The sequence below is a fragment of the Vulpes lagopus genome, chromosome 16 (assembly GCF_018345385.1).
Source record: "Vulpes lagopus strain Blue_001 chromosome 16, ASM1834538v1, whole genome shotgun sequence".
Classification (NCBI taxonomy): domain Eukaryota; kingdom Metazoa; phylum Chordata; class Mammalia; order Carnivora; family Canidae; genus Vulpes; species Vulpes lagopus.
In genome coordinates this window covers 25,956,901-25,979,155 of record NC_054839.1, presented here as the reverse complement: position 1 = coordinate 25,979,155, position 22,255 = coordinate 25,956,901, and positions in this window count along the sequence as shown.

The window sequence follows — 22,255 nt, the reverse complement described above, 5'->3', positions numbered from 1 at the left end:
GATTTGGGTAGAAGCTGTGAGGAAGAAAGCCAGAATAGAAAGAAAGAGAGACAGGGAAAAGAAGGAAAAAGGAAAGGAGGAAGGAAGGAATAGAGAGAGAGAAAAGTAAGAAAAAGATCTTAATAGAAAGTCTTCTGAGGGACTTTCACCTCCTCCCACCCTATGAAACCTTGTAAAAATGTCACCTAGTAAAACTTGTGTGTGTCCCCACCACTTTGTGGTGATAGGTTTTTGTTTTTGTTTTTGTTTTTGTTTTTTCTTTATCAAATTCCTTAAACTCTGTAAATAACCACCTGAAGTAAGTCATCAGAACATATTTGTTCTTTTTAACTCATTTACCTCATCAAAAACTGGGGTCACTGTTTTTGGCTAATATGTGATGATGAAATTAAGGTACAGTGTTCAGGTGCCCCCTAAGGCTGCTGGACAAGAGATGACAAAATGCCGGGTAAGAGAGATTTCTTTTTTTTTTTTTAAGATTTTATTTATTTATTTATTTATTTATTCATAGAGATGCAGAGAGAGAGAGCGAGAGAGAGGCAGAGACACAGGCAGAGGGAGAAGCAGGCTCCATGCAGAGAGCCTGATGTGGGACTCAATCCAGGGTCTCCAGATCACACCCTGGGCTGGAGGCGGCGCTAAACCACTGCGCCAACGGGGCTGCCTGGGTAGGAGAGATTTCATTGACAAGATAGCCTTCTCTCACAAGACTATGTTTAGCTAACATCAGAGTACAGTATTTCACACTGATTCTTTGTTTTTTTTTTTTTTTCACACTGATTCTAATAGCTTATTCAGTGGCCCTTTAGGGTTTGAACAGGTTGGTAATTAGAATAAATGGGTGCTATGTCAGAGTACTGAGGGAAAATTGAGAAAGATCATATAAATGGGAATGTTAAGATGGATTTACTTGGAGACCAGAGATCCCAGTGTATATGTTCTCTGGAGCATCATTTTACGAAGGCAATGAGAAAGGTGCTGGTGAAGTTGGCATCTGCTTCTCTGGAAGGGTTAAAGTAGGTGTCCTTTGTAGATGATTGACTGTATGAGATACAATCATGGAAATTCACTCCTAGGTCTCAGTGGGTACAAGATTTGAGAAAGGCAGATATTTGGTGGTGGTGGTGCTTATACACAATGAAGAGTTAAAATTGTTATGATAGGAAATAATGTCAGAAAGGCGACAAAGTTACCCTGACCTTCAGGAGACTATGGAATTTACTAATGGCTCATGATATTCCTAGATGAAGGATAGATGACTAACTAAATACATTAAGAGTATTACTTGAATTGTGTAACAAGGAAAAGAATGAGAAGCAAAAATTGGTGAGCACAAGCTGACAAGAGATATTCAGTGCAAAAAATTATTAACCTAAGCCAATTTACAACCCCAAAGCTTACCAATTAAAGTGAAGAATGAGACTATTTAAAGAAAGATCTAGTAAGGATGTGGCAACTATACACAATAAATATTTTTCCATTTCTTCCCTTATGGGGCCTATAGTGATTTACCATAGTAATTAATTATTGAGGGTGAAGGACTTACCAAATGTTAAGAGGTTGTTTTTTGTTTTTTGTTTTTGTTTTTGTTTTTGTTTTTAATTTTGGGACCTAAGCTAATACTGAGGTCAGGGTACTTGAAATGAAATCACAATCACTGCCCCCCTGGGTTAAAGTGGTGATTTATAGATGCTAAATGATGAATAGAACCCAAGTCCATCCCACAGTGGATCTAGTGCACTTAGAGACTCATTATCATGCTCCCTATCTTTCCTAATATGAATAGTATACATATGTTTGACATCTGAAAAAACCCTCACATTTATTACCTGGATCTGAAGGTAAGAGTCAGAGTAGGAGGAAGAGCCAAGTGAAATGCCCTGTAATTCCAGGCCCCAACCAAGACAGCAAATCCAAAGTACTGCTTAATCCTTGAAGGAGATGCAAATATTAATGTCATCTTCAAATACTTAGATACTGTCATTCTCTAATTCATTTATCTGTTTGATCTTTTGGGAGGAAATGTATCATAGCATTTATGGACTATACTAAACTTAGCCAAGTGATAGTCATAACACCAGATGTTGTGACTCATGAGGTATCTTATTTTTTAATGTTAAATTATTTTTTAATTTAAGTATGGTTGACATATAACATTAAATCAGTTTCAGGGGGATCCCTGGGTGGCTCAGCAGTTTAGCCCCTGCCTTTAGTGCAAGGCGTGATCCTGGAGTCCTGGGATCAAGTCCCACATCGGGCTCCCTGCATGGAGCCTGCTTCTCCCTCTGCCTGTGTCTCTGCCTCTCTCTCTCTCTCTCTCTCTCTCTGTGTGTGTCTCTCATGAATAAATAAAATCTTTAGAAAAAAAATAATTAGTTTTAGGTGTACAACAGAGCAATTCAAAAATTATATACTTTACAAAATGTTCATCATGATAAATGTATATATTATTGACTATATCCCTAACGCTGCACTTTTCATCCCTGTGACTTATTTATAACTGGAAGTTTGTACTTTTTAATTCCCTTTACCTATTTCACTCATATCCTGTCTCCTTCCCTTTAGCAACCACTAGTTTGTTCTCGGAGTCTGTTTCTCTCTTTGTTGATATTGTTATTATTTGCTTCTTAATTGTCAGAGCTCCATAGAGCCTTAAGCAGGTTGACATTTTAGTCTCTTCTCTGTCAAATCAAGTGTTTTATTTTTTTTTTTGTTTTTTCCATCCCCAACAATAAGTAGGACCAAAAACAATCAACTTTTATGTGATAAGGAGTGCTATCCACATTCATTATTTCAAGACTTACTAACCATTCTGATTCTGTAGTGATATGGTCCACCAAAAACTTGATTATCTTATCATTCATAAAAAAATTCATCTAAATCTACATCATCGATGATACTCATTGGATCTGATAAGCAGGGGGTTGTAAGTAATCTGGGTTAACCAGCAAAATATAAATGTACCAGATAGTAAGAGATAAATGGCATGAAGACTGAGGTACTGATCACATTTATGAATTTTTTAGGTATCCAATCATATGAGGCAGGACAGGATATTTCCTTTAAGATAGACACCTTTCTGCATATTGTGTTTTCTACCATTAAGAAAGAAACACAGAACTTGGTGAGTCTCTTTTAAATATTAATGGAAATAACTATGACACTGGGACATATTGCTCAAAACAATTAATGAACACAGTCAAAGGACTGTTAATTTTAATTAGGTCCTAGAGCAGGAGGGCTCTTCAGAACTCCAGAGTATGGTTAAAGCTGTCTTGCTGTTGAATCTGTATGACACACCTGACAAAATGATAATACAAGAGACCAAGAATTGGCTGATTATAGGGCATCAAAGGACTCTGTACCTGGGACCACCCCTCATGACACAAGTGTTGTCACATGCAGTAAAAATATAATGGCCATGTAGGCTAAGTAGCAGTTCAGCATATGACTGAATTGTAACTTTCAGGATCACCCCAAACAGGCCAGGAGGCCATAAATTACATGGGCAGGTAGCACAGAGTTCCATGTCTCTATTTATTTTGAACTCATGTCTCTTCTTTTTTATTGGCATGTACTTATGCTGGGTTTTCTACAAAAAAGAGGAAAACTAATTTAAGGCCTGCAATGAAAATGGACTAGCAAAATATTTTGAGGTTATCTAAAGTCCTATTCAAGAATAGCTTGAAGGAGACTCATGAGGACAAAATCCTCCCAATATCCAGAGGGAACATACATATTTATCTTGTATGGAGGGAGAAGTGGCCAATGCTATGTATATGCCCTGACTCTAAGATAATAATTTCACATTCAAAGGTTTGGGGACAAAGCATGTAGATGAACACATAGGAGTAGACACGAAGAACACAGATATTTATGTCTTGTGTTAAGGTTTAGCAGAAAACATCCATTGCGGAGGAGACACTAAACAATTAAGTAGAAGACTGGCTTGTTGTATACATGCCAGCCAGAATATTTAACCACTCTGGGCTACTATAACAGGTTCATGAACACAATGGGCATGGTGATAGTGATTGAAGTTATACATTTGTATAAAAGCACAGGACCCCATTTTCCAAGGCTGCTCCAGCTACTACTACTGCTATTACATTCTAATAACAGAGACTGATGTTTAACAGTAACTGGCATTTAGCCCTCAAGATGATATGCCTTAAGAAGACCAGGCAGTCACTTGGTAGCAAATTGATTACATCTAACTCCTTCAACCAGTGAGAGGACAGTAATTTGGCATTACTGGACTTAACACCTTCTCTGAATACAAATTTTCCCTCCTTGCTCACTGCGCTTCTAACAATATCATCAACTGAAGGTTTATAGATGGCATTATTTCCTGGAATATGATCCCTCATATCATTGACTTAGAGACCTATTAAAGAGCAGAGAGGTGACAGAGAAAACAGAATGATAAAATCAACAACAAATATTTCTACCACATAATCCATCACTCAGATATTGGCAGGTGAACAATGTCCTGTGTGAAGTGGTCAAGGCTCTGTCCTGCAGCATGTGATATATACATTGAATGAACAATCTATGTAATATGTTAATGGCTCTAAAAAGAATACACCATACATGGGTTTAAGAAAAAGTGAAGGAAGGAAATTGTCTCCTCTTTATTATAGAATTTGTATTCCCCAAACTTAAACTTTGCTATATTGGAGGGTCTGATTTCCAAGGGGGTAACTGCTTGCTTCTCCTGGATATAGGAAGAGGTACAATGAATTCAAAACTCTATCATTTGGTGTTTGGGCTAGCAGGGTAGTAAACAAGTTAATATATTGAAGGTTAGACCGTGCAGATATCCACAATGAATACTGTAACTTCTACACAATGGGACTAAAAACAATAAGTTTGGAATCCCAGGTATTCACTGGAGCATCTTAATGATTGTAAAACACAGTGATACCTAAAAATGGGCATTTGAAGCAACTATGATCATACAAGGATAAAGCAACTAAATGTTCATATACTTTGAGAGTGACATCCTATGCATGCTAAGTAAACATGCTGTCATTCTGGCAAAGGGTAAATAAGCCCAAGCTTGTCGATTAATGAGGGAGGTGATGAATATTATTTTCAGTGAGTCCAGTTGCAGCAATTAGCTTCTTCCACTAAACATCATGTATTAATTTTATTTTTGGAATTAACAACAGCATTATCTATGGTGGTCTTCACAATGATCTTGACAATAAAAAGTTCTGAATAAGCTAAGGGAAAAAATGTGTGATACTCCCCCCCTTCCACCTCATATCATCTTTGACTGTATTTTACTCAAGCAATTATTTTTGGTATTCAGTTTCATGCACATATTACCTGAAGGCACCTCACCTCACCTCATCTCACCTACACTACATAAATTTTACACTATGTTCTGGGTGGCTTCTTTTGAAATGCCTGCAAGAATCGGTCTGATACTCTTAGTGCACAACCTGGAATTTGGAGGGATTTATCCTCTGTGGAGAAATCTTTGACTAATAAGGGATGGATGTCAGTAGCTAAATGCCCCCTCTTGCATTTCTCAGATAAACAACTTGAGTCGTGTTTTACATGATTCCTCATAATCCCAGAATCATGTTACATTTATCCAAGCGGTAACAAAAGTATGAATATATCCTTAAACCAGAGTATCCTCTCTTGAGGTTTTGCACTCATCAATACCACTTTCCTTGGAACCCTTTACACAATAAACTATTTGCAAGTACTTGATTCATGTTCTGCCTTGATGGGTAGACACATGCCAAGACTCTCACATTCAACAGCAGGTTGGTGCTGGGGCTTTCTAAGGGCTAAGCATCAAGAGAGGATAAGGACATTAAGAGTAGGCAGGGGAATTACTATAATGAGTAAACATGGAAGTTAAGCAAAAAGGAGGGAAAAGAGGTTATCAAAGGCATTGGATGTTTCTGCAAGGCTAGATAATTGTTGAACTGAGAGCACTAAAAGGAGTGAACTGGAAAGGGAGGAAGTAATAGAGAGCTTCTTCTCTGAATCTGAGTTTACTCAAGTATTGCTGTTATTGATAAAGTCAATTTGTCCAGGCTGTTTGCCATTGAGTTGAAAGGCTCTGTCTTACTACAAAGAATGGAAGTGAGCCAGAAAAATGAATCATTGTGAAGTGAGAGCAAATATCTCTGGTCAGTATTGAACAATAAAACAAGAAACATAGAATCACTGTGAAGTAAGAACAAATATCTCTGGTCAGTACTGAACAACCAAATAAGGGGAATTAGTCTTATATTTTGATTTCATGATATCCAAAGCTGGTTAATATTAGGAAGAAGAAAAGAAAAATAGTTTAAATACAACCCCCCCAAAAAAGGTGAAGGAAGATAACAACTTCATCACTAGTCCACTATAAGGGTCTTGTGAGAAAATAATTGCTAAATGTTAAGATGGTGTAGAAAAGTGATACTCTCGAGACAGCCTGGATACTATTACATACCGAAGAGGGAAAAGTCTGGGAATATAGGGTATTTGGTTGACTATGAGCCATAAACTCCAGAAGGTAGAGTGGTAGGTTGTCCAGAGTTTGGTAGGTGTGAGTAGGACAGAATAGGGAAAACATAGAATTTTGTGGAGATTATACTACACAGCAAGAGGTACGATCTGAGAAAAACAATGATAGAGAACATTAGATCATTCATTATGAATTCAGTGCATTCAGCAGTGGTGAAATGGATAATGTTCTAGAGCTAGGGAGAAATAGAGGCTGGAGTTATCTCTTGACCTCTGCTAACAGAGGTAAAGAGATCTTGGGAAACAAGAACTTAGGTCCAGTGCAGGAAAGCCCTATCAAACCCTTAACAATTGCAGTGTTAAGAGGTCACTGTTTCCTACTAGTGTGCTAATAAACCCTTGATGCACATTGGTAGTTTGTGGATGCAAGATAGGAATGGATCACAGAAAACAACTATACATAGAAAGAACATTTCAGAACTCATTAGACTATTTCTGCTCACAGAAAACAACTATACATAGAAAGAACATTTCAGAACATATCCAGATATTTTCACAAGAGAAATTGCTCTAAATGCTTACAGACCAAATATTTGTAATAGTAATGAAAATTTTCTAGACATTGGTCAAAGAAGAAAATTCTCTAAATTCTCTTTTGAAGAGGATATGATATGGACAATACAGCCAAACTCTTTTTTGAATATGTAGAAATTCTAAGTAAACCAATCAGAAAACATAACCATGCAGTATTTTTGCAGATAGCATGTCATGTGCAAGTAATGTTTATCCCAGCAATATAATATTAGAGGCTGTATGTTAAATAGTTTAACAAATCAATAAATGTAAGGAGAAAAAAATCACTTAGTCTTCAGAGCAGATACCTAACATGCATTCATTAAATACCACATCCTTTCCTAATTTAAAAGGAACTCACAAAATAGAAATAGATAAATATAAACCTTTAACAAATAAAATGTGACAGTTTCACTCAAAAACTTTTGTCATATTTGATAAAGACTCAGTGGTTAACATTATAGTATTTTATTAATAAAAAAGAAATACAGTTACAGATGAATCACTGTGCTGCATAGCTGAAAATCATGTAACATTGTATGTCAACTATAATTCAATTTTAAAAAGTTTCTATTTCTCTGCTATTATTTTTATTTTTTAAATTCATTCCGAAAGCATTTTTCCTTACTTCATTGTGAATAGATATAATATCTGCTTTTAGATCCTTGTCTAATATTGTCAACATCTTGATTATCTCTATTGATTGGGCATTATTGGCTCTGCATTTGTCAAATAGTTTTGGATTATATTCTGGACATTGTAATGTTAAATATTGTAGACTATAGATTTTGAGAGTGGTAATAATTGTATTGACTAAGAAGTTAAATTGGTAAGGTAAAAATGGCCAACTCTTACTATTGAACTGTGGATGGTAATTCAAATCTTAGTTCGATTCTTTGAGCCTTAGTTTGGCATCATGAATATACTATCCATGTGAGATTCAGAGTTCAGCCAGGGAATTGGCCAAGTTTGAACAGATAAACTGAGGCTTTCTCTTTCTGGGATTCCTATCCCATATTTCTGCTGCAGCGGTCAGCTTTTTCCATGTCATCTGTTGTCAAATCAGAAGGATGGTGGGGTCTTTACTGGGGCTTCAGCCACCAAGTACCACTATGCCTTGCACCTCTTGCTCAGGCCAATGCCCCAAATTTAGGAAATTATCTTTGCCTTCTTCCAAGTTTTAACTCTTTTTAAGATAACTTGCCTTTGTGTAGTTTTTTTTTTTTTTTAAATTTCATTTTGTGTTAAGTTTCTTGTCAAGTGTATGTAATTGTTCTTCCAAAGGAAGTTTGTCCGTTTTGGACTTGCTTCATTGTATTCTAGTGTACCAACTTCCAGCAATGCAAGATTTATTATTTCATTTTCTTGGTGAGTTTTCATTGGGTTTTTGCTCTGAATTATCCCATGTATACTTTTCATAGCACCCTCAGCTGAAAGATGCAAAATCTTTTTTACTGAAAACCAGTAATTATGGTGATAAAAGTTTCCAAACCTGTTTGGAAATAGTTTCATAGTTAAATTCATTGCCTCTAGGTTTATTGATAAGCATCAGTTTCATTTATTTGTTCACTGTTGCCTGCGCTGTCACTGTAAACTGTCTTTTTCACTGAGGTCAAATATTACACAATAGTTAAAAAAAACAATGTTTTTATTTCTGTATTGTTGTGTGAAAAGCAGTGTGCCAAAAAGCCAATAAACTGGTTATAATACAAAAGAGTTAATTAGCTTGATGTCACCTAATCAGGAGGAGGGAGAAATAAGTCTGCATCTGAAAAGAGGTGGCCTAAATTACTTCCATAAGAACTATAGGAAATCCATATTTATAGTCTACTGGAAAGAAAAATGTTAATCCCATTCTTGAAGCATTGTAAGAAATATCTTTTGTAGCAATAAAAACAAAATAAATAATTAAAGGATATGCAATATAAAATTAAATTTCTTTCAAATTTTGAATTGTGATCAATCTTAGCTCTTTAAGTACTATACACACTTTTATGTTATTTTATGCTTAAATCTAACAATTTACAGAAGTCTGTTCTTTGAGCCAAAACGTAAGAAATATAAAATTTCAAACTGCTCATACGTTGACTATAAACATAAATTAGGTAAAATCACAATTATTGGACATTTTATAACAGCTTGTATAGAACTTATCTGCAATGAGTGTCTTTTCATCTAGGAAAGAATACTTATTGAAAGGTCATTTCTATATAATTAGAAAGGTGATTTGTCGGCTACATCAAGAAGTTATCATTTAGCTAAATTAAAATTTGTTAATATAAATTTAATATTGTTTGTATATGATCAATATTGTTGTTCCCTTCTTCTTTGATTTAAAATCATTTTATAGTGCAAAGATTCATATATAACTTTTTAATTTTTCCTGACTTTAAAACAAATAATTATTGTCCTCATGAGTGGAAACAAGTAAGGAATATACTCATCAGCTGGGGATTCATATTTACCACACAACTTTAATTCATTTACCAAAGCTATGCAAATAGCTAAAGCAGTTGAAAAATATACCAACAAATCCTTAAATTAGGTAATGCACCAGAAAAGGCATATTAGTCATGGCTGACAGTTTTGAAAGGGAAAAAGAACAGTTAAACTTATTATTTCAGAAAGCAGTGCTGCTCTTTCTTCTGAAATTGACAGTTTGTAGTCCACAATTTGATCATTCATCCATTGTTATATTACACAACTCTTCAAGTTGATAGTTAGAAATGTGTTAACTACAACAAAAACAAAAATACAATTTCTCCTTTTTGATATAATAATGTAGTTATTGGAAAACATTGTCTATATTAAATGGAAAGGTTTTAGTTCTGAAAAAAAATATTTTTTGAAGTTTATAACATTTCCAATTGACAATTGGATTACTCCTACATGGTTGGTTATAAAATACTACCACACTGATCTTCTTATTTTAGCTTACATATTTTTATTTCAAGATACCTGTATGACAGGTTTTGAAACTTATTTATAAATACATATGTATGAATAAATTATTGTTTTTTTTAAAATCCCACAAGATGGTTAGCAATTTAAAAATTCTTTACATGTGATTTTTTTGTTGAAGTATAATTGACATACAATATTCCACTAGTTTCAAATGTACTACATAGTGACTGGTATTTGTATACATTGCAGAATGTTCACCACAATAATTCTAGTCACCATCTGTCACTATACAAAGTTATTGCAATATTATTGACTTTCTTGCTCATGCTGAACATTATATCCCCATGTTTTTTTATCTTCTACCCGGAAGTTTGTACCTATAGACTAGCTTCACCCATATTGCCCAACCCTAGCCTTGCCTCAGACAACCACCAGTCTGTTCTCTGAATCTGTGAATTGGGGTTTTATTTTGATTTGTTTGTTTTTTTTGTTTGTTTGTAGATTTCACATATAAGTGAAATTATATTGTATTTGTCTTTCTCTGTCTGGCTTATTTCACCTAACCTATTAACCTCTAGGTCTATCCACATTGTCCCGAATACAACATTTCATTCCTTTTTATTGCTGAGTAGTATTCCATTATATGTACAACATAACCATTCATTTATCAATGGCAATTTAGATTGTTTCCATATCTTTGTTATTATAAATAATACTGCAATGAGAATAGGTGTGCAGATATCATTTTGAATTAGTGTTTTTGTTTTGTTCAGATAGATACCCAACAGTATTGTTGGATCATATAATAGTCTATTTTTAGTTTTTTGGAAAACATCCATACTGCACCAGTTCACATTCCCAACAGCAGTATACAAGGATTCCCTACTTTTCTTATCTTTGCCAAATGCTTGCTACTTCTTGTCTTTTTCATAATAGTCATTCTGGCAGGTGCAAAGTGATACACCATTGTGTTTTTAATTTACATTTGTCTGATAATTACTGATGTTGAGAATCTTTTCATATGCCTGATTGCCACCTGTATGTCTTCTTTGGAAAAAATATCTATTCAGACCCTTTGCCTGGTTTTTATTTTTATTTATTTTCCCTTGCTTTTTTTTTTCCTTTTTTTTCCAAGTTTTTATTTAAATTCCAGTTAGTTATCATATATTGTCATATCAGTTTCAGGTATAGAATTGAATGATTCATCACTTACATACAACACTTGGTGCTAATCATAAATGCCCTCCTTAGTGCCCATCATCCATTTAACCCATCCCTCTGCCCACCCCCTTCCAGCAGCCATCAGTTTGTTCTCTATAGTCTAAATTCTGATTGCAAGTAAAATTAAGGCTGAGATAATAAATGATTTTATTCTTTATTTTTTTCTTATCCACTAGCTATTAAATAATACAGAACATCATTATGTCCTTTTGTTGATTAAGCTATTTATAAATATTATTTGATATAAATACAGGCAAATTCCATTTTTTCAGTCATTAATGAACTTTTCAAAGTTTAATGATCTTTAAATACATTCAAATTTATTGAGTTCTTTATACCATCTCAGCAAAAGAATAGTAATAAAATTTTAATGTGTCACATTTAACTTAATTTTTATCCAAAATCTTTTAATATTTTGTTAGCAAATTCCTATGAATCCATAAATTTCTAGCAGTTTCTGATGAAGACCATTTTCATCAAGTAAAGGACATCAGGTTGTTGCTGTTGCCATCTATGGCAAGCAGTGGGCTGAATCTGATAAAAGTTAGTAGTCCTATTTCTGTGAGCTCCTTGCAGTTTGTTCTCAGTATTGGATACTTATAGTGCTGACATTTCAAAAGCACAGATGGTGCAGAGGAAGTCCTCAGACGTCACCAGAGGGCGGTTTTCAAATCTTGTCACAGGTTTAGAGAGCTACAACTTGAAAGAGACAAAACTTTTTCACTAAGCTTTCTATTTGAAATTCAAAGTAGTTACCTTCCAAAACATATAGATCAAAATAACACCACCTAAATTAGTCTAATAGTTACACCTTGTGTTTTCTATGATTTTGGGAAAATGTTAAATCTTCTAATCTTTACAACAAATTGTAGATATGTTCTATAGGATGGTTTATATCTCTTGACAAGGGAAATATATTTGTGACTGCCTATCATGAGCTTTGTATTACAATAGTACTTTTTACTTATGGTATTAATATATCTAGCATATTTTTATTATAATTATTGGATTATGGATTTGTCTCAAAGTTAAGAATTTTCATTTCTATGTTTTTTTACAGACCACTGTACCTAGTTTAGTGTTGGGCATATGGATGGTGCAAAATACATGTTCATTTAATATTTGAATTAATATCTAATAATTATGAGACTAAAATTATTATATGTTAAAGAGGAGGATAACATGTCATTTTTATAAGGCACAGATTAAACTAAAACTAAAACAAAACAAAATAGAAATAAGGAATAGAATGTTCTGCCTCTGCATCATAATGTGATTAGCCCCTCATTCAGAAAAGAAAAAAAAATGCAAATTTAGTTTATAATTAAAGGGAATAATGTGTATATAAATAATAGAAATATAGTTTATATCATCTTACTATATAGTTTCGTATTAAAGAGTTATTTCTATTTTTTTCAAAAGTTAAATACATCTTTAATGAATGTCTATTTCCAAATCAAGACTTTTGTTAAAGGTAAAAAAACAACCAGTTCTTTCAGGTATGGTCATAGTAGTATTTTTTTCCCATATGTTTAGAGACAATTTTCCTGTCTGTATGATTTATGTATATCTTTGAAAGAAGTATATACTCTATAAAATATTCTATAAAATAGTAGTACATTATTAAATGGCTTTTAATGCCAATATAATTTCAAAAGAAAAAAATTAAATCCCTAATAATAACTTTAAAAGTAATGCATCATTGGGGTACCTGGATGGTGCGTTGGTTGAGCATCTAACTGTTGGTTTCTGCTCCCATGGTTATCTTGGCGTCATAGAAAGGAGCCCTACATGGAGCTCTGCACTCATTGCAGAGTCTGCTTCTCCCTCTCCCTGTGCTCCTCCCTCTATTTATGCATGTACACTCTCTCTCTCAAAAAAAAAAAATACATAAATCTCTGAAAAAAAGTAATGCATCATTTATTTTAGATATCAGTGTTAAAACTATATGGTGCTGTATTGTTCTGATCATTATGTATGTACTGATAAATAGTAGTCACATAAACAAAAATGCATTCTTAGCTGCACTTTAATTTTTACTCTTTAATTAATAAAAGAGATTTTAAAAATGGCAGATGCATGGCATCCACAATTTAAATCATACATTAAAGGACATGGAAGAATGTAATCATTATGTGAAATGCAACCTTTCAGAAATAATCATGTTTGACATTTTGATGAGCTTTGCTTCACTAAATGCATATATTTACATAATATACTTTTATATTTTTTCACAGTGGTAATTTTATGAATATTTTTCTGTACATATGTGCATGTTTAATTTTATACATGCATAAACAATCATTTTAAAGAGAGAGTACCTAATCATGTTGTAGTATTTATTAACTGAGATAATTATTCATATATATTATAATTTATATTACTAGTCCCCTCTTGTTGGATATTTAAGATGTATTCAAATTTTTACTATTATAATAAAAGATTTGAAAAAATATTTTCACATAAGTATTTTTTTACATTATAGTCATATCTGCATGGCAAATTTTTAGAAGTAGAATCGCTGGATCAAAGGTGAAGGGTATTTCATATTGAATTATAATAATTAAAACTAACATCCAAAAAGATTGCATAAAACTATGCTCAACAACATTAATGAGATTCTGCTATCGATTTCCTTTCCAAAAGCAAAATACCTCATTTTTACGTAAAGTTTTACTTTGTCCTTTTTAAAAAATTTATTTATTCATGAGACACACACACACACACACACACACAGAGAGAGAGAGAGAGAGAGAGAGAAGCAGAGACAGAGGCAGAGGCAGAGGCAGAGACAGAGACAGAGACAGAGGCAGAAGCAGGCTCCATGTAGGGAGCCCAATGTGAGACTCTATCCCAGGACCACGGGATCATGACCTAAGCCATGATGCTCAAGGCAGATGCTCAACCGCTGAGTCACCCAGGTGTCTCTATTTTGTCCTTTAATAAAGTTTTCATCTTATCATAGTTTTTGGATGTCTCTTGTTTTTACCCTACTATAATTTATATTTTTGTTGTCTATTTTAAAAATATATTTTCTACATATGTACTTTTATTGTAGAAAAGCTATTTTTGTGTAGAAAAGCTATTTTGTATGGAGTTTTCTAGCATCGTAAAGATATATTAACTTTTGATCCTGGGCTTTCAAGTATAAAATCTTATTTGCAAACAATTGCAATTTTCTTTTCTTCCCCCTGCTTCAGCATGTATACTTAATTGATTCACTGTTAAACTGCACTGGCTAGACCTTTGAGAATAATATTAAACTACCAAATATTTATTTATCATCTCTATAGTTCTTCTTATAAAAGTAATCTAACACTTTAATCAAATAAGAAAAGTAGCACTTCTTTCATTTCTTTTTTTTTTAATATTTTAGGGCATAAATTATTCACATACTTGTAATGTTCTTTCCCCAGAGCAATCGACTTCTCATCTAAATTTGAGAACTCTTGAGTCAGAAATCATTAAAGAAAAATTGGATGCTAGAATATAGTATGGTTAACAGGTTAGCATTTTGAAATGACAACAGATTAGAGTATTAAAAATAGTATAAACATAAATCTTCCAAGGGAAGGAGAGGACATCCTTGTCATTGGATTAACTTCTCATCACATTTGCTATTATTAGATAATATTGAACATAATGGACTAATTTTTACTTTGTTTACAGACTATGATTTTAAGAGCTATTCCATCTTTCTTTAACAAAACTTTTATGCTTGTAAATTCGTTATGTTTAAATGTATTTATTTGCTATGTCTCAGATAAAATAGTAATGCATAATCAAAATATGTATAATGAGACTGGATGAAATATGAAAAGTTATCAAAAATGTTTAAACTAACAGTTATGAATAAATCTCTAGAAATCTTGTAAATTCTCTCTTGGCTTAAGAAAAGCTAATAAACTCAGATTTAGAAGTAGTAGAAGAACAACCTAAGTAATTATCTTGTGAGTCTTAAATCCTAGGTAAGGTCTAGAAAATATAGCAAGGTAATTGATCTTTTGGAAGAAGGAACTCATGAATTGAGTGAAAAGTTGTCCTCAAGTATTTCAGAGACACAGTTGCAAACCAATGCAATAAATAAATTTTAATAGAGTAATTAATAAGGTTGACAAAGACAGTGTGCCTTGTATAGTGTAACAAAGTTAAAATCAAATGACACATGCTATTTTGTTGCTTTCTTCTTTCAACAAATGCATCCTGAACATCATTCAAAATGGTTTACTATGAATGAAATTATGAGAAAATTATAATTCCTGGAAATATACTATGTCCATCATAATGAATATATTATCTTCATTCCTCAGATATTTCTAAGTATATGTATTTTCTTATTTTATCAGCTTTCTGGATTCTAAACTCCTGGTTGATTTATTTCACAATACTCTTTTTTTAAGATTTATGAATTTATTTGAAAGAGAGAGCACCAGTGGGAGGAGCAGAGGGAGAGAGAGAATCTCAAGCAGACTCCGTGCTGAGTGCAGATTTTGTTGTCAGGCTCGGTCTTAGGACCATGACATCATGACCTGAGCTGAAACCAAGTGTCAGACACTTAACCGATTGTGCCACCCAGACACCCCAATTTCACAATACTTTTTAAAAAGCTTCATTTAACACATAATTTTAGAAGACACAAAATATATGCATCCCATTATGCTATTACAATGCAAATAGTTTCCTTCTCCCTCCCCCCTCTCTCTTTCTTTCCATCTCTCTTTCCTTCTCTCTCTCTCTCTCTCTCTCTCTCTCTGTCTCTCTCTCTTTCTTTCTCTCTCTCTCTCCTGTATATATGTGGGATCTCAGTCATAATTTGCCACTTCAAGAGAAGTAGGCTGTGATTTATTCTATTCTTTTAGATTACATTAAAACTACTCTTTGTAAAACAACCAAACAACAAAAAACTCATAAATATTAAGCAGTATAATTGTTCCAATAATTCCTGCTTATTGAAAAATAGGAAGATAGTGACACTTTAAAGTGATTTTTTTTATTTCCAAATTTTAATTGTTACAATTATTTATTCTAATCCAAGTCTTCTTTCTAATTATTACTGTGCCATTATTCTATAGCTCTCTAAATACTTAGCTGTAAGTTTTTGGGTAAAATTGATCTTAAATTCTCTTAAAGAAGAATACCCTTAATTGTGCAAACATTCATTAATTTAACAAAATTTTAAAAAAAACTTTTTATGAGCTAAGCACTGTTCTTTGGGGGTATGGCAGTACGAACATTGATGAAATTCTTGCCATTGTGGAATTTTTATTCTAGTTGCCAGAGATAAGTTGCAACAGGATAAGAAAATGAAAAAATGATAGGTGTTGGGACTTTTTTTTTCTAGGAATAGTCCAGGAAGGCTGAGGCATTTGAGCAGATAGTGAATGAGTTAGGAAGAAGTGAGTTGGACAGTAGTTCATTCCTGGTATGAAGAACAGCAAGAACAAATTTACTGCTGTGCTAATTAATTTGTTATTAATGAAGAAGATCAAAGAAAAGGGTCTTCCTAAAGTGGAGAGAGCTGGGAATAATATGGTAGGAAATGACTTAGAAGAAAAACCTCAGGCTTGTTAATATTGGTTTATTATTGTTGTCTTATGTTCTCTTACATAAGAGCAAGAATTTGGATTTTGTTTTGATGTGGTTAAAAGATTGGCACAGTGATGATGTGTTTTGATCTCTGTGGAAAGTGGATGGTGATAAAGAATGGTGGTTGGATACTACTGGATACTATTATCATAGCCTAGGTGAGATCAGTTCAGATCCATTATGAAGATATATCCCAGATAATATGCTGAGGCATCAGATACGGTGTGTGAAAGAAGGATAAAGGTCAAGGTCAGATTTACAACATTTTATTTGTATAGTGGTATTGATTTAAGTGATATCTACTAAGGATATTACTACTTGAACAAGAGTCATTGGGAGGAGAAGTGATCAACAAATATTTGTTTACATGAAGTTTGAAATTTGTTTCAAACCACCTATAGATTATTTTGAGTAGGCTTCTAAAGAGAATTTATTTATGGATGCAGATATATAGAGATGTAATTATGGATATCAGGAAAGGAGTGAGCCCTGAAAATATACGATTAAAACCATATGCATATAAAAGACATGAAAGCACACTTTTCTACAAAATTTACTGTTAATGCTAAATTATTATCTGTATATTTTATGGGATATGATTTTTTGATATTTCTAACTAGAGAATAACTGCATGTCCTATAATGTAATATCTCTGTTCTCTGTGAAATTCTGTGATATTTACATGTAAATAGGCTGACATTGTTAATATTTTAGGGAATGTCTCTTTTACCTAAATGCAGATTTTCGGGGGCTGGAAATCATGCTCTACCATCTGCCTACGAATGCAAACTCTGATTTATATAAAAGATTCTTCTATTTGTTAATGGTACTGAAAGAATTCTTGTTTTCTTACCAGATTTCCAGTGTCCCTGGATTTAATTTAAACCAGTGAAATCATCTATGAACATTGGGCAGTCCTTCCAATGCAATTTTCTGCACATTTGGTTAGTTTGCTTACTGGCCTTCAGTAGTTTCCATTTCAAGTCTGTGATTTCCCTGGAAATTCAATTGTAGACCTATTAGATGGAACATCAAATGCCTTACTTATTTCTTTAGATCTCCATCATAATAGAGTTTATGTTGTCTCTCTTACTAATGAAGCGATTTTCCTCTACAAGATGAAAAGAACAGCTGAGAAACTCCCTTCAAATCTTCTATGTCAGGATGATGTTGTATTTGAGCAGGGGAATCAAATCATGTACAATCTAATAAGAAATTAATATATTTTCATACTTATATTTGAGTATCAGCTTCCTATTCATATATAAAATTGTTTTTATCTTTTTGTCTATATTGAATTTGTACAAAGTGGGTGTGTTTATAGGTTATTTAGTAAACTTCAAGATGATGAGTTAAGGACATGTTCAATTTTATTTTTTTAAAGACTTTATTTATTCATGAAAGACACCGAGAGAGGCAGAGACTAACATAGGCAGAGGGAGAAACAGGCTCCCTGCAGGGAGTTTGACCAGGGATTCGATCCCAGGACTCAGAGATCACGACCTGAACCAAAGGCAGATGCTCAGCCACTGAATACCCAGGCGTCTCAGGACATGTTCAATTTATTATGATTCTTTACCACTGTACCATAAACTTGAGTAAGTCCTGAATTCTCAAAGAATCCCAATTAGCATTTCTTTGAGTGTGAAATAGCCCAAAGAATTAGGTTGGGTTACTGGGTCAATATTCTGACCAATCCCATCTACAAATGGCAAGTGTATCTCACTGATAGAAGAAATAAAAGCTGTTACAAAGCTATGAATACATTCTTGGTCAGAATTTTGTATTAAATAATTGACCATATAAACATGTTCTCAAATTATCTAAATATAAATACTGAATTTTATTGGATTTTATGGTACTTTTCAGGATACAATTAGTCAGGGCTTGAATCTCTTATGATTGAATAGTAATATTTAAGGTGGTCTCCTGAAATGAAAGAAAAAATTGAAGTTTGATAAATTGATCATATTTTGTGACAACGATATAACAATTTAAATCATTTTCTACCATTTTGGTTATATGCAAAATAATTGATTTAAAAATTGTCATTTAGGAAAGGAATCTATAATACTTATTTACATTAAATATATTTATTACTTGTGTAGGTTTTTATTTTTAGAATGGAAAATATATTTTATCAGAACACATTTATGATTCTCCATTTATTTTGTGATATAAATTAGTAAATCAACCTTCTTTCATAGCTGGAGGTGGATGTTTAGGCAACTTATATTTTAGTGCGACTTGCCTTTTTGTTTTATGTGCCTTTAATGAAGTTTTGTAAACTGAAAGGCTTTATTTTTCTAACATGGTTTCTGGGATATGCTATTTCCATATACCATAAATCTAACCATGTGGACTTACCATAGCAAATCCTTTTAACATTCCCTAACAATATTTTAAGTAGTGGAGCAAAACAAAAATTTGCTGCTAGGGAAATGCTAACTTTCTGGCATGAGTACATAGGAAGGATTTTCTTTTTTGTGATTTCTTCCAGCATTTGTAAGTATGGCTATCATGGTTCAATTCATTTGAATGATGACAGACTTAAAATCCAATGAAACGATTTTCTTCTGAAAGAACTCAAGTAAGTTATTCTCTTTCCAATCTCCTTTACCTATGGAATGCTGGCATTTTAAATTCTTTTTCACCAAAAGCAACGGCTCATGTGATGCCCAAAATAGTATTTGCTCAGTTCATGTTAATAGTGGATTAAACTCAATAGTAGAATACTAAGAACTATTATAATTATAAGGATTTGGTTTATAGAGGAATTAGGGAAGTACAAGTAGAAACACCTTAGCCTCAGGATAAATATTTCTTACAGCAATATTTTCTAATGGAATATGGACTGTGTGATAATCCTATAATTCAGCTGTTACTGCACAGAGTGGAAATATGTGCTGGTGAAGCAGTACATTGCCATGTATTTGAATCTAATAAAGGCACAGATTGTTCAAATATATATGAATATTTAAATTTAAGACATATCTTACAAAATTAATAGACTGGAGTGCCCAAGTAGCTCAGTCAGTTAAGGATGGGACTCATGGTTTTGGCTCAGGACATGATCAAGGGGTCCTGGGATTGAGCCCCTTGTTGGGCTCCATATTAAATGGGGAATCTGCCTAGGACTCTCTCTCTCTCTCTCAAAAAAAAAAAAAAAAAAAAATTCTCTTTCTCCCTCTTTTTCTGCTCCTCCCTCCAAAAATAAATAAGTAAAATCCTTAAAAAAATAGCCTGCATGATTTCAAATCATCATTGTACATTAAACCAGGTTACTTTTCTCTTGGCTCTAATATCTTGTGTTACCATTATAAATTCAAATAATACCAGAAATGGATACCCATTTACTGGATAACACTCTCAATAAACTTATATCATGTTCAAATTGGTGAATATTGTCCTTTAGGATATTGATTGATTATTATTAGACCATTTATAAATTATTAAATTATGTTTATCTAACTTCAGGAACGTTACTGCTTGAATATTAAGAAAGCAATTGATGGCACATCAATTTTAATGTGCAAATTAATACATTTGAATATCTACTCATTTGCTACCATACTTAAATGTGAACTAAGCTTACATTTATAAAGTACTTTAATTTCTTTTTTTTTTAATTAATTTTTATTGGTGTTCAATTTACCAACATACAGAAAAACACCCAGTGCTCATCCCGTCAAGTGTCCACCTCAGTGCCCGTCACCCCTTCCCCTCCAACACCCGCCCTCCTCCCCTTCCACCACCCCTAGTTCGTTTCCCCGAGTTAGGAGTCTTTATGTTCTGTCTCCCTTCCTGATATTTCCCAACATTTCTTCTCCCTTCCTTTATATTCCCTTTCACCATTATTCATATTCCCCAAATGAATGAGAACATACACTGTTTGTCCCTCTCCGAGTACTTTAATTTCTTTAGAATAACATTTTCAGTAAAACTATAAAATTCTTAAAAATATTCATGAAGGATTAAATTTCTAATAATGGTAGACTAAACTGCTTAGGTCAAAGCAAAAAATATGCTTATTAAATATAAAATAGCAGATGCTTTACATCATTAATAATTTGAAAAAGGTAGTGAGAAACTGCTGGGTAAATTTTTTTAACATATAACCTAGAGTAAGGAAAGGGGGGAAAAAACCACTTTTCATTAAAGGTACATTTGCCTCAACGGCATTTACTTATACTGCAGTCAGCTCTATTTTGGTTTCCTTGTTGAAGCAGACCAAAGATAAAGATCACAGGCCAGAATTTTGTCACTTTCCCTTGCCTTGAACTAAAGAGCTAATCTTCAAGTAAGAGTGAACAAGTGTTGAGAAATACAGAGAGAATTTCCTTAGCACAAAGTGGAAAAGAAGAGAAAAATAAATTAAAAAAAAACATCTTGGGGAGTTTATGATCACAGACTTGACCTTCTCTTATATGAGTATTCTCAGCCTGGTGAGCCAGGTATTTTCGCATCTTCAGTTTGGTTTGAGACTTGCTCAACACTACGGTAGCAGAAAGGAAGGAAAAGAGGAAGGAAGGGACAACTCTCCTTGACTTCAGAAAACACTGATTATCATTTAAGGACAATGGCCAGGAAGCTGTGAAATATTACAAAGCATGCAAAGAAATAAGAAATGTTGAACCTGAGTGAGAATCAACAGAAACTACTCACCATCCATGAGTAGTCTACAGATAATAGATTTATATGATGTGGGGGCTAAAATAATAATGAATGTTCAACCTGTTTAAAGAAATACATTTTAAAAAATATTGGAAACCCTAGGAAATGACATCACAGATTTTCAAAAACAACCACACAGGCAAGTATAAACTTCAACTTCTGGCCTTGCTGTAGTAACTGGTATAAGATTTTTCATTTACATTTTTTAAATCATTTTATTTTATTTTTCATCATGGTTCCCCTATTCCCCCCACCCCCATACTCTCTACCTCCCCCTGGTAATCACCAGTGTGTTCAGTATAATTAAAAAAAGAACTCTGTGTCTTGTGGTTTTTTTCTTCCTTGCTCATTTGTTTTGTTTCTTAGCTTTCACATATGAGTGGGATCATATGGTATTTGTCTTTCTCTGACTGACTTATTTCACTTAGCATTATACTCTGTGGCAACATTTGTTGTTGCAAAAGGCAAGATTCCATTCTTTTTCATGGCTGAACAAAGAAGATATATATACATCTTTATCCATTCATCTAGTGATGGACACTTGGACTGCTACCAAAGAGTGGCTATTGTAAATAATGCTGTAATAAAGCAATAAATATAGGGGTGCATACATCCCTTTGAATTAGTGTTTTTTGTATTTGGGGGTAAATACCCAGTAGTGTGATTACATAGGGTAGTTTTATTTTTAACTTTTTGAGGATCCTCTATACTGTTTTCCAGAATGGCTGTACCATTTTGCATTCATTCATTTTTAAATATGAAAATATACAAGAAAGTAAGGAAGCATATAGCACAGGACTGTATTCCTTGAGTGAAAGAA